This window comes from Pongo abelii, chromosome 9 (genome assembly GCF_028885655.2).
Source record: "Pongo abelii isolate AG06213 chromosome 9, NHGRI_mPonAbe1-v2.0_pri, whole genome shotgun sequence".
In the NCBI taxonomy this organism is placed as follows: domain Eukaryota; kingdom Metazoa; phylum Chordata; class Mammalia; order Primates; family Hominidae; genus Pongo; species Pongo abelii.
Genome location: NC_071994.2, coordinates 123,217,695 through 123,227,672, shown reverse-complemented (window position 1 = coordinate 123,227,672; position 9,978 = coordinate 123,217,695). Strand labels below are relative to the sequence as shown.

General features: G+C 50.6%; 1 long non-coding RNA gene across 5 annotated transcripts; it reads left to right on the top strand.

Annotated features, from left to right (window-relative positions):
- Nucleotides 1-743: 743 nt before the first annotated feature.
- On the top strand, nucleotides 744-7,698 carry LOC129048997 (uncharacterized). 5 transcript variants are annotated; one of them, XR_008511693.1, is made up of 6 exons: nucleotides 789-1,025; nucleotides 4,341-4,440; nucleotides 6,163-6,361; nucleotides 6,460-6,579; nucleotides 6,766-7,055; nucleotides 7,434-7,698. It is a non-coding gene; the product is annotated as an uncharacterized LOC129048997 (long non-coding RNA). The 5 variants fall into 5 exon arrangements; XR_008511694.1 differs by lacking the exon at nucleotides 6,460-6,579 and having other exon boundaries at nucleotides 744-1,025; XR_008511699.2 differs by lacking the exon at nucleotides 6,460-6,579 and having other exon boundaries at nucleotides 844-1,025; nucleotides 6,842-7,055.
- Nucleotides 7,699-9,978: the final 2,280 nt, after the last annotated feature.

Here is a 9,978-nt window from a genome sequence, read left to right as displayed (position 1 = left end):
ATCCTCAGGTTGCTCGTGGTAAGTGTCAGAGACAGAGAAGCAAATAGGTGAAGTGGAGGCAGCATTCCCTTGTAAAGAGGGAAGGAAGCATTAGGCGTTGGGTTGATCCAAGTTGGAGAAGGGAACCTGGCCTGGTGGCTCAGGAGTCTTCCCAGAGCAGAGGCCCAAGGACTGTAAACATCCCAGGTAGGAGTATAGAGACAGAAGCCTTCTTTACCCTAAGAGATGGAGGTCCTAATGAGTATTCATAGGATTTCCAGGACATTCCTAGTTTATACTTGTTGTCCTGGCAACACTTTCATTCTAAAAATGTCACAGTTTGGATGTCAAATAGGCATAGATCAGAACTGTTTCTGAAAACCTGGGAATACTATATTCATAGGGCACATGTCACCCAGGGCTGGAATTCTGTTTTGTGATGCAGAGTCAGCATGCCTTGTGCATCTTTGCGAGTATGCATGGTGAAGGAGTGTTGTGCAGAGTGTGTGTGTTGCTCCATTGTGTCACTAGACATATTGAAAGTGACTTGGTGATTGGACATAGTGGTCATAGACACAATAGAGAGCATTTCTGGACTGAAGTCCAGAAGGGAAAGGAGAGGAGTAAAGAGGAAAAGAGAACAGTGGTGGGTGCCTATAAAGAGCCACACACCTTGCTGCATGCTCTATATGTGGGCTATTGTTTGTTCTCACAATGAATCTGAGTAGTAGATATAGCATGCCCATTTTCCAGATGAGGAAACTGAGGGTTAGAGAGATTCTATAACTTGTGCAAGGTTATAGGCTCTAAGTAGCAGATTAGTTCTGACTGGAGGCCAGCATTTCCTCTGGCCTCTGTGACATCACAACTCAATGGGAATATGACTTGGGCAGCTCCAGCTGGCGCCTCTGCTAGTCTTGCCGCAGTCACCAGTTTTGGAAGAATGGGAGAGGAGCTTTCCACTCCTCTGAAAGTCATGTCGAGAGTCTGTCTTAGCCCTCGACCCCTCAGTCTTTGTAGATCTCATCCCAGGACCCAAGGGAGAGGTAGGAAGAGGGGTCTTCACTGGGGAGAAGGCCAGAGACATGCTGGGCTCTCTTTGGGGTCTGGCCCTGTCCCTGCCAGCCGTGAGCTCTTGGGCACATGATGGGTGTGCATGGATGAGCCAAAAGATCCTGCCAGCGTTGGTGTGGCTATGACTCCCAAGTTGCTGTCCCCACTTTTGCCATGGGCCTATTCTGATTCTGGGGGTTAAATGTGGGAAAATAGCATCTTCAGAAACCCTGCTGCCTTCTCCTTGCAATATTGGAAAAGCAGATTCCTTGGCCATAGCTAGGGTGAGGGTCCAGAGAGGTTAAATGGAAGCCATGGAGGTTGCCTTTGCCACCGTGGGGACATCTGCTGTGAGGGTGCTGTATGAAGCTCTGCTCCCTGGCCATTGCTTTGCCCTGGGCTCCAGGTCCCCAGAAGGGACAAGGATTGGGAATTGGTTAGAAATCCCAAGGGAGCTCTTTCCTGGGTTTGAGTTGGGGAGGAGGCTGGGACTGCTTGTTCCAGGCTCTTGAGCAAATAGTCCTGCCAAGACTTGCCTCTGCAAAGTTCCATTGGCATGAACCCCCTTGGCTGGCATCCCTTCCCAACGTCAGAGCCCTGCCCTGGCCCTGGCTCCCAGGCTCAGAACACCTGCCTTGTCCCTGCCCCCACAGGGGGGCAATGGTTCCTGCTGATTAGCCAGGGCTGAGCTGTGGATTAGAATAGGACAAAACCATGAAGGAAGGAGTTCATTTGCATACCCAGACTTGTTCAGGTGGTGGTGTTAGGGGTGTGCCAGAACACTGAGCTCTCACGTCGCCTCTCCCAGGTGTGAGAGCTGGCCTCGCCTGCAAAGCACCAGTGGGGCTCCACCTGGGTGTTCCTGGTTGGAACTGTGGCCCTGGCTTGAGGATACCTATAGACTATAAGGGTGCCAGCCCCAATCATCTGAGAGCATGAGGAGAGACAGAAGGACCCTGTTCTCTGACCTTATGCCCAATAGGGCCAAGGACACTGAGCACATTACCAGCCCCCACTGGCTGTCTTTACATCTTACCCCCCTGGCTGTGACACCAACCTCCAACCAGGGGCCCGGTGCCTGCAATCCTGGGGACTCACTGCAGAACTGGAGCATCTGTTTTTCCAGACTAGGGCCATCAAACTCCACCCTCAGAGCAATTTCATACATTTCTTTGTGTTTGTGATACAGTGCGACTTTGCTCTGCCCCACCCTGCCCCATAAATGCCCCCAGGTCAAAGGGTGCCTCTCACAAAGCATCCAGGGTCATTCTGGGCCTGGAAGGATCTCCAGTGTGGTGCCATTTGAATAAGAAGCCAGGCAAAGTGTGTCCATATGAAACAAATCATTGGGTATATCTGGTACCTGAGGGAGTACTTCACATCCGCGTTCTCATTCAAGTTTTCTACTGTGTCCTGTGAGGTGAGCAGGACAAGGATTATCACCCTGTACTTTCTAGATAAGGAAACCCAGGACCTGGGAGGCCAAGGCCAGGGCAAGAGTCAGGCAGAGAGAAGACCAGAGCGCAGGCTGTGTGGGCTCCTTCCACTATGCAGCAATCAAGGCTCCCTCCCCCATGTGGGCTCTTCGGGTCTAACCTGGGAACCAGAACTTTGGGTCTAACCTGGGAACCAGGAGACTTGTGAGTGCTGAGCAGCTGTGCCCCAGCCCGAGCCACAGGGAGGCCTCACGTTGAGAAGCCCACACTGTGTCGGCCTCCAAGGAGCCTGGAACCAACGGTGCCCCATAGAGAGGGCCCTGTGGGGAGGAGGCTAGCCACGCAGACAGCCTGCTGCTAGGTGTGCCGTGGAACCACGGAGCTATTTGCAGATCTGGTCACCACCATGCTGAGCGCCAGGGAGGAGGGAATGGGGAGACACTAAGCCCACGAGACAGGAACACAGTGCCTGATGAAACAGAGCCAGCTGGTGCCGATGCAAGTATTGACTGAGTTCATAACTTAATCTGCCCTTGGAAGGGGAACATTTGACAGAACGCATCAGCCGAGGGTGGTGAGCCAGGCGCTGGGAGAGTGAGCGAGACAGGACCACGCGGGGATGCCCTCGGCCACGACTGCCTTCTCTCAGGTTCTTCCCACCCTGATGATCCGGAGGAACCCAACGTGCCCCCTACGGCAATTCCATCCATTTCCAACTCCTCACTGGCTTCACGTGGGCTTCCCGGGCTCATTGCTCATCTGCGTGGAATCTGCTGAAGCCACAGCACTGAGCTGAAGCTCACTGGTTCTTGAATGTCACCAGCTGCTCCTGTCCCTGGGCCATTCAATGTCAGTGTCCGCCCTGTGGCTCTTCCTCACTTTCTAGCTGCCAATCAGCCCCTTCCCGTCTTCCTCTCTTCAGTCCTCTCTCCCTTCCCCAGTGCACCTTAAACCCTTCTGGCTGCACTGATGGGCTCTCCTTTCTAGCATTTCTGTCTGATCTCTGACCCTAACCCTGTCCTGGCCTGGGAGTGCCCTGAGGTCCTGACTACCCCTCTTGGCTCCCAGGCAGGGCTCAGTCTCGGGAGATGGGCCTTAGGAGGTGCAGACTCCTGCTGGGCCCACTCAGCATTTTCCACAGCAGGTGGGCAGGCAGTCACATGGTCACATGACCCATCCCAAATCTCTACATCACAACCTAGATTTTCTCCATTAAGGGTATCGATTTCCTCTGCTGAAGTGCTGGGATCAAAGGCAGCCTTGGCAACTCGGCGGTTCATTAAGTCCCGGCTGTCCCAGGGGACTGGCCTGGTGGATAAACATGTGAGCAGGAGGCCAGGCTGGGACCTTGAAGGCAGCCTGCTGCCAGGAGTGCTCAGGCTGGACCTGGGCAGGGCAGCAGGAAGGGCAGACCTCAGGCTGCCTTTTGGTCCCCTACCTCCAGGAACTGGGTTTTGGGGCCCTCCCCAGGGCCAGCAGGAACCATATGGGGATACTGCACCTGCTCCCACCCCGCTCCCGCCATTTTCCTGCCTGCCCTCCCACCAGATACCTGCCAGGCCTTGTGCTGGGCACTGAAGATGCAGAGCTTCCTAAGCCTCTCTCCCCACCCTCAAGGAGCTCCCACTCCAGTGAGGAAGGCAGACCCCATACCATAGCGTTACCAGAGTGCGTACTAACATCTGATCATCAGAACCATTCCCAACTCAGAGATTAAGTGTGACAGGCAGCCTGTTTCAACCAGAGCGTTTCCTCTAGATTTTTGTTCTTCCTTTTCAAAGAGCCTCATTGGAAAAATTTTGGACAATACAGACCCTGAAGCACAAAGTAGAACATGAAATTTACACTAATCAAGGCTGTTGGTTTTTCCAGCTTCCCTTCCCTCTGCCTGATCTGGAGATGGAGGTAAAGCAGAGCACACCTGGATGGGGTTGGCGCTGCGTCTCAGGCCAACAACGTCTGTCCTCCACAGGTGAGGGTGACCTGAGACGGTGCCAGGAGGGAGGATGCAGCTGTCCTCTTGCCCCCAGCCCCCGACCCTGAACTTTCTCCTCCTGAGCTCCGATCTGCCTTCACTTCCCATTTGTTCTCTCTCATTGCCCCCAACTCACATGAATGTGAGCACTTAGATGCAAGGACTTTCTAGGGAAATTAAAGGTGTAGAGTACCCCCACTCCTTCCTTCTTTCACTCCCTTATCCTGAGGACTAAGAGGAAGAGCTGAAGAGGCAACGCTCCAGGGGACTATTAGAGGCCAGGGGACAAGTGGGCCTGGCAACAAGCCACGGTTGCAGGTGCTGACCGCCCCCTCATCCCTACCCACTGGGTGCCTAGGCTGTGTGAGGTGGAGGTGGCCCTAGAGGTGGAGGAGCTTCCCCCTGAACATGCAGGGCCTGTGGTTTCACTGAAGACAGCAGGTTAACATTGGAGGAAACAGGATGAGACAGGGCAGGCTGGCTTGTTGTCTTTTCTGAGTGACCCCTAAACCAGGGACTCAGACAGGTCTGGGGCTGGAGAAGCTGCTGGATGGGAGCATTTTCCCCGGTTCCTATAATGCAAAGTAACAGTCTCTTCCCTTGCTCCAAAGCTTCATTGCTGGCTGCAGTCAGAGTCTGGGCTCTTGCCCACACTTCGTTCTTCTCCTCCAATCACAGGGAGGGGTTGGTGGAGTCACTCGCTTGCCCAGTCATTCCATCAGCAGATGTTTACTGAGTGCTGATTGGGTGCCAGGCACTGTGCCTGACCCTGGGGACACAATGTTGAGCAAAACAGACGTGGCCTCTTTCCCCTAGCGGACCTACATCTGAAGGCAAGCATCCCAGTTTTCAGCTTGAAACCACCCTGCAGCTCCAGGGATGGGACAGGCAGGTGGAGAGAGGAGTTTGTGTCGAGATTGTAAAAAGACTCAGACTGAACCCTTACTCTTAAATTAGGCAGAGATCTACTACTGCTCCCCAAACACCCTTCCCCAAAGAAGGGCCGCTGGGAAGGGGTGTGGGGATAGGGAACCAACATTTGTTCAGTTCTGAAAGTGCTAGGAATAGGGTAGGCTGAGTGCCTCACATTTCTTGTCTTAATCCTCACCAAAACCCTGGGAGGTGAATATCATAATCCCAATTTGCAGACCAGGAAGCTGAGGCTCAATGGAACAAATTGTCTCATCATTATCATGGGTAATGCATAACCAGGTCTTGCTGCAGGGCCTATGCCTTTTCCACAACATCATTTGTCTCTGGGAAACATACAAGACCTTTGTTCTCTCCTCTGAGCACTGCAGACATGTGAAGACCTTGACCCCTGGGAAATTATTCCCACTTTCTGCTTTGAAGAAAATGATAGAGGAAATGCCAGAGTGAACTCTCTTCCCTTTTTAAACGTCGGCCTCTCTTTTCCCTCCTGCATCTTCCTAGTCCTGGAAATCCCTGTTGTCCCCGCCTTTGTCCCAGAAAATCCCAAAAACGCTTCACGTGAGTCTATTTAAATCCCCACTCTCAGCACTCAGGACCGGTTCTGGTTTCCTGGTGTGGCCTGGGCCTCCATCTGGTTTGGAGGCTATTTTGATCCACCGGATGCAGATTAGCTGCTGCGATCTGGGGCTGAGCTGCTGGAGAGATGCCTTTATCTACAGAAGGACAATTTGAAAACTAACTCAAAGCATCGAGAACAAATAAATAAATTCCTCTTTCTGTTCCCAGCACTCTCCATCCCATTTCTACAGGTAATTGCTGAAGGATTTTTGCTTCAAACAGGCTCCTGTTTGCATCAAGTGTGGGGTGCAGCAAAGTGGACTCGGGACTGGCCGATGTCTGGCCAGAAATGCCAGGCAAGAGAAACAGTGACTCTAGTGGGGTCAGGAGAGGGGCATCTGCTGGCCCAGGAGCCCAAGGCAGAGGGGTGAGTCTTTCTGAGGTCGGTATCAGGTCCATTCATTTGCTCTAATGTAAGCCTTCTTGGGCAGGAATCAATCATCTTCCCCTTCTCTCATCATCAAGGAAAGGGGCCTTCAGACCTGTGCTGGCCTGGGCACAGATGAGGGATGTTAATTTCATTGTCAGTGTCTTGATGTTTCAGGAGCTCATGGCACTTGAAAATATGGGCTTTGTATCATGCAGGTGGGTAGCGATGAGGGCTACCCTTGCTTGTTTGGGAGGCAGAGGTGGCTCAGAGGTGGGAGGTAAAAAAGCTTGCAGCTTCTGAGAAGCTGTGGGTACAAGGGAAGAGGATAAGAAGGGGAGAAGCTTGAACATCTGTAAACTTCTCATTTATTCTTCACAAAGACTTCATTGTCCCCCTTATAGGTGAGGCGACTCTGAGGCAGGGGGTCCAAGTTTGCTGGACAATGGCAGAAACAGAATTCAAACACCTGTCTTCTAGGAGAAGTTCTGGTCTCTCCTCGGTGCTGCAGCTGCCCCAGGAAGAGTTTTCAGGAGCTGACAAGCATTCAGATGAGTAAAGATGGGATCGGATTGAGAAAAGGAGAAGGGAGAGCATATTCGTTCTCTTTCTACCTCCCTCCCATAGCCTTTCATGCTGATCTCATCTGACGAGGCTGCCTCCTCCTCCCTGGACTCTGCAAGCCCCTGTCATGGTCAGTGGCAATGTTGTCCACAGTGGGTGGTCAGCCTTGATCTAGCAGTAAAGGATGGATTCTGTTATTTCAGTGACGTGGGGCTCAGAGTAATGAAAGTGATCATCAAAAAGCAAAAGTAAAGCTGTCCTCACAGGGTTAACAAGAATTCTGGGCAGAAATATGGCTGTAATTAGGCATTAAACAGGCTGCACTTTGACCCACTTCCTTGTAACTGACAGACACGGTAGGACTAGATACTGGCCGTTTCCATCCCTAATGTTCCTATAGATGAGATTTCTGATGTTAGAGCTATAAGGCTTTTGTTTAAGATAGACAAGATCTTTGACATTAGAATCATAAGGTTCCTGTTTAAAAATTGCTTAAAATGTTTCTCAGATCCTGAATTCCAGCAAAACAGATGATACTAACAAGTTTGAAGACCCCCATAGAGGAATGGAATCAGTATGAGAACACAGTTTCTTCATCTCCCTGTCCCAGAACTTCACCCTGGACTCCTTGACCAATCAACAATCTCCACACTTCGGGCCACCCCAAAACTCCTAAAATCCCAAGCCCCAAACTCCTCTGGGAGATGGATTTGAGGCTTCCTCCCGTTTCCTTGTGTGGCAGCCCTGTCATTAAACGTCTTTCTCTGTTGCAACCTGATGTACTTGGTGTATTGACTTGCCATGCACATTGGGCAAGGGATCTATTATGCTTACAGGAACACCTAAAAAGGGCTGCCCTGGGCTGGGTGTGGGGCAGAGTAAATGGGAATGGGAACACTCTGGATCTTGGAGCATGCTGGTGGACCCTGAGCCTTCGGTCTAGGCTCACTTTGTGCTGATGGGGCATGTGGCCTTCTCCCGCAGACCAAGACAGTGGATAGAGGTGACAGCATTAGGGACCTTGCATTTGTATGCTTGTCTGAGAGGCCACTATGATCACCCCTCTTTATAGATGAGAACAGAAGGCTCAAAGAAGTCAAGCTCAAGGTTGAATACATAGCAAGGTGTGAATCCAGTATTTGTATCCAGGAGTGTCCCATTTCAAACCTAAAATTTCTGCTAAAGAGAGAAACAAACAAAAACTTCAACAACTACAAGTTGGAGGGCTAACTTCATAGCGTATTTTGCTGGGCACTTTGAAGACAGCATCTCACATAGTTCTCTTAGGGTCCCTATTTTGCACATAAGGAAACTGAAGCTGTGATAGGTTCATACTTTGCCATGAGTAACACAAATCTTAAGCCAGGGCCAGCCCCAAAGCCTATGCTCTTAACCTGAAGACAACCTGCCACTCAAAATGTATACCTAAACAGACAAGACCAAGTGCTAACATTTTATGCTAGGTAAATGTGGGTACTATTTGGATTGAAGGACAAGAGAAGAGAGCTCAGGGAGGGAGCATGTGTTGAATCCCTTCCTTCCTGCCTGCCTGCCTTGGTCTCAGCCCCTGTTGGAGTGAGCACTGAGCAAAGTGTAGCATATACCTCTGGAGTTTTGGTTTTTTTGACATAGGATCTGGCTCTGTTGCCCAGACTGGAGTGCAGCGGCATGATCATGGCTCACTGCAGCCTTGATCTCCTGTGCCCAAAGGATCCTTCCATCTCAGCTGGAACTATAGACACATGCTGCCATGCCCCACTAATTTTTTTTTTGTTTTAATTTTTTGTAGAGATGGGGTCTCACTATATTGCCCAGGCTTCTCTCAAATTCCTGGACTCAAGTAATCTTCCTGCCTTGGCCTCCCAGAGTACTGGGATTCTAGGCATGAGCCACCATGCCCGGCCCAGTATACACCTTTGTTTATGTGTCTACCACATGGCTGGAGTGGAGCTCTATGAGGATAGGTCTGGGCCATTTTTCTTTAGTATCCAGCTGAGGTGTAACGAGAGTTCATAGCAACAAGTGCTTGCAGAAGAGGAAGTAAGGCCCAAATAGGCTAAGCAGTCCTGAAACCCAGAACTCTAAATTGTCAGTGGTGGCAGATCAGACATCTCCTGTGAGTTTGTAGAGGATGCTGTTTTTTAGTACAGTTGACCCTTGAACAACACAGATTTGAACTGTGCGAGTCCACTTGTATGTGAATTTTCTTTAGCCTCTGCCACCCAGGAGGCAGCAGCCAACCCCTCCTCTTGCCCACCAGCCTACTCAACACGAAGAAGACAAGGATAAAGACCTTTATGAGGATCCACTTCCACGTAATGAATAGTAAATATATTTTTTCCTCCTTATGATTTTCAAATAACATTCTCTTTTCTCTAGCTTGCTTTATTATAAGAATACAGTACATAATACATATAACATATAAAATGTGTGTTAGTTGACTGTTTATGTTTTCAGTAAGGATGCAGGTCAACAGTAGGCTATTAGTAGTTAAGTTCTGGGGAAGGCAAAATTATACGCAGATTTTCGATCATGGTGGGGAGTCAGCACAGCCCCTTAACCCCTGCATTGTTCAAGGGTCAACCATACAAACACCTTCCTAAAGTCCCGCCAATCACCCCACAAAATCACCTGATTTTTCTTCTTCCCCTAGGTCAGTTCTGCTACTGCTCCCTGCAATGTTAAGAGCTAAGAATGTAGAAGTCAAACTCGTAGCACAGGGAAGTCCAGGTTGTGCCTAAGTTTCATGACGGTCATTTTGTAGGTACCAAAACTGAGGTTCTGCAGAGGGCAATGCTACAAACATAGACCTTTAGTCCTGTTAGAAGGCCAAGATCCCCCAGCAATAAGGCGGAAACGACAGGTTCACCCTCAAGGCTTAGACCTTCCGTGGGTCCCCTCCCACCGAGTGAGTGGTGTGGGCCTACGCACCACCAGACATGATTCACCGTCAGGCTCGCGCTCGAGGAATGCGGGAGCTGACTGGGTGAGATGCTCGGAGCCAGCGCACTCTGCACGTCCCTGGTGGCGGAGGAGATGGATTTAGATGGTCC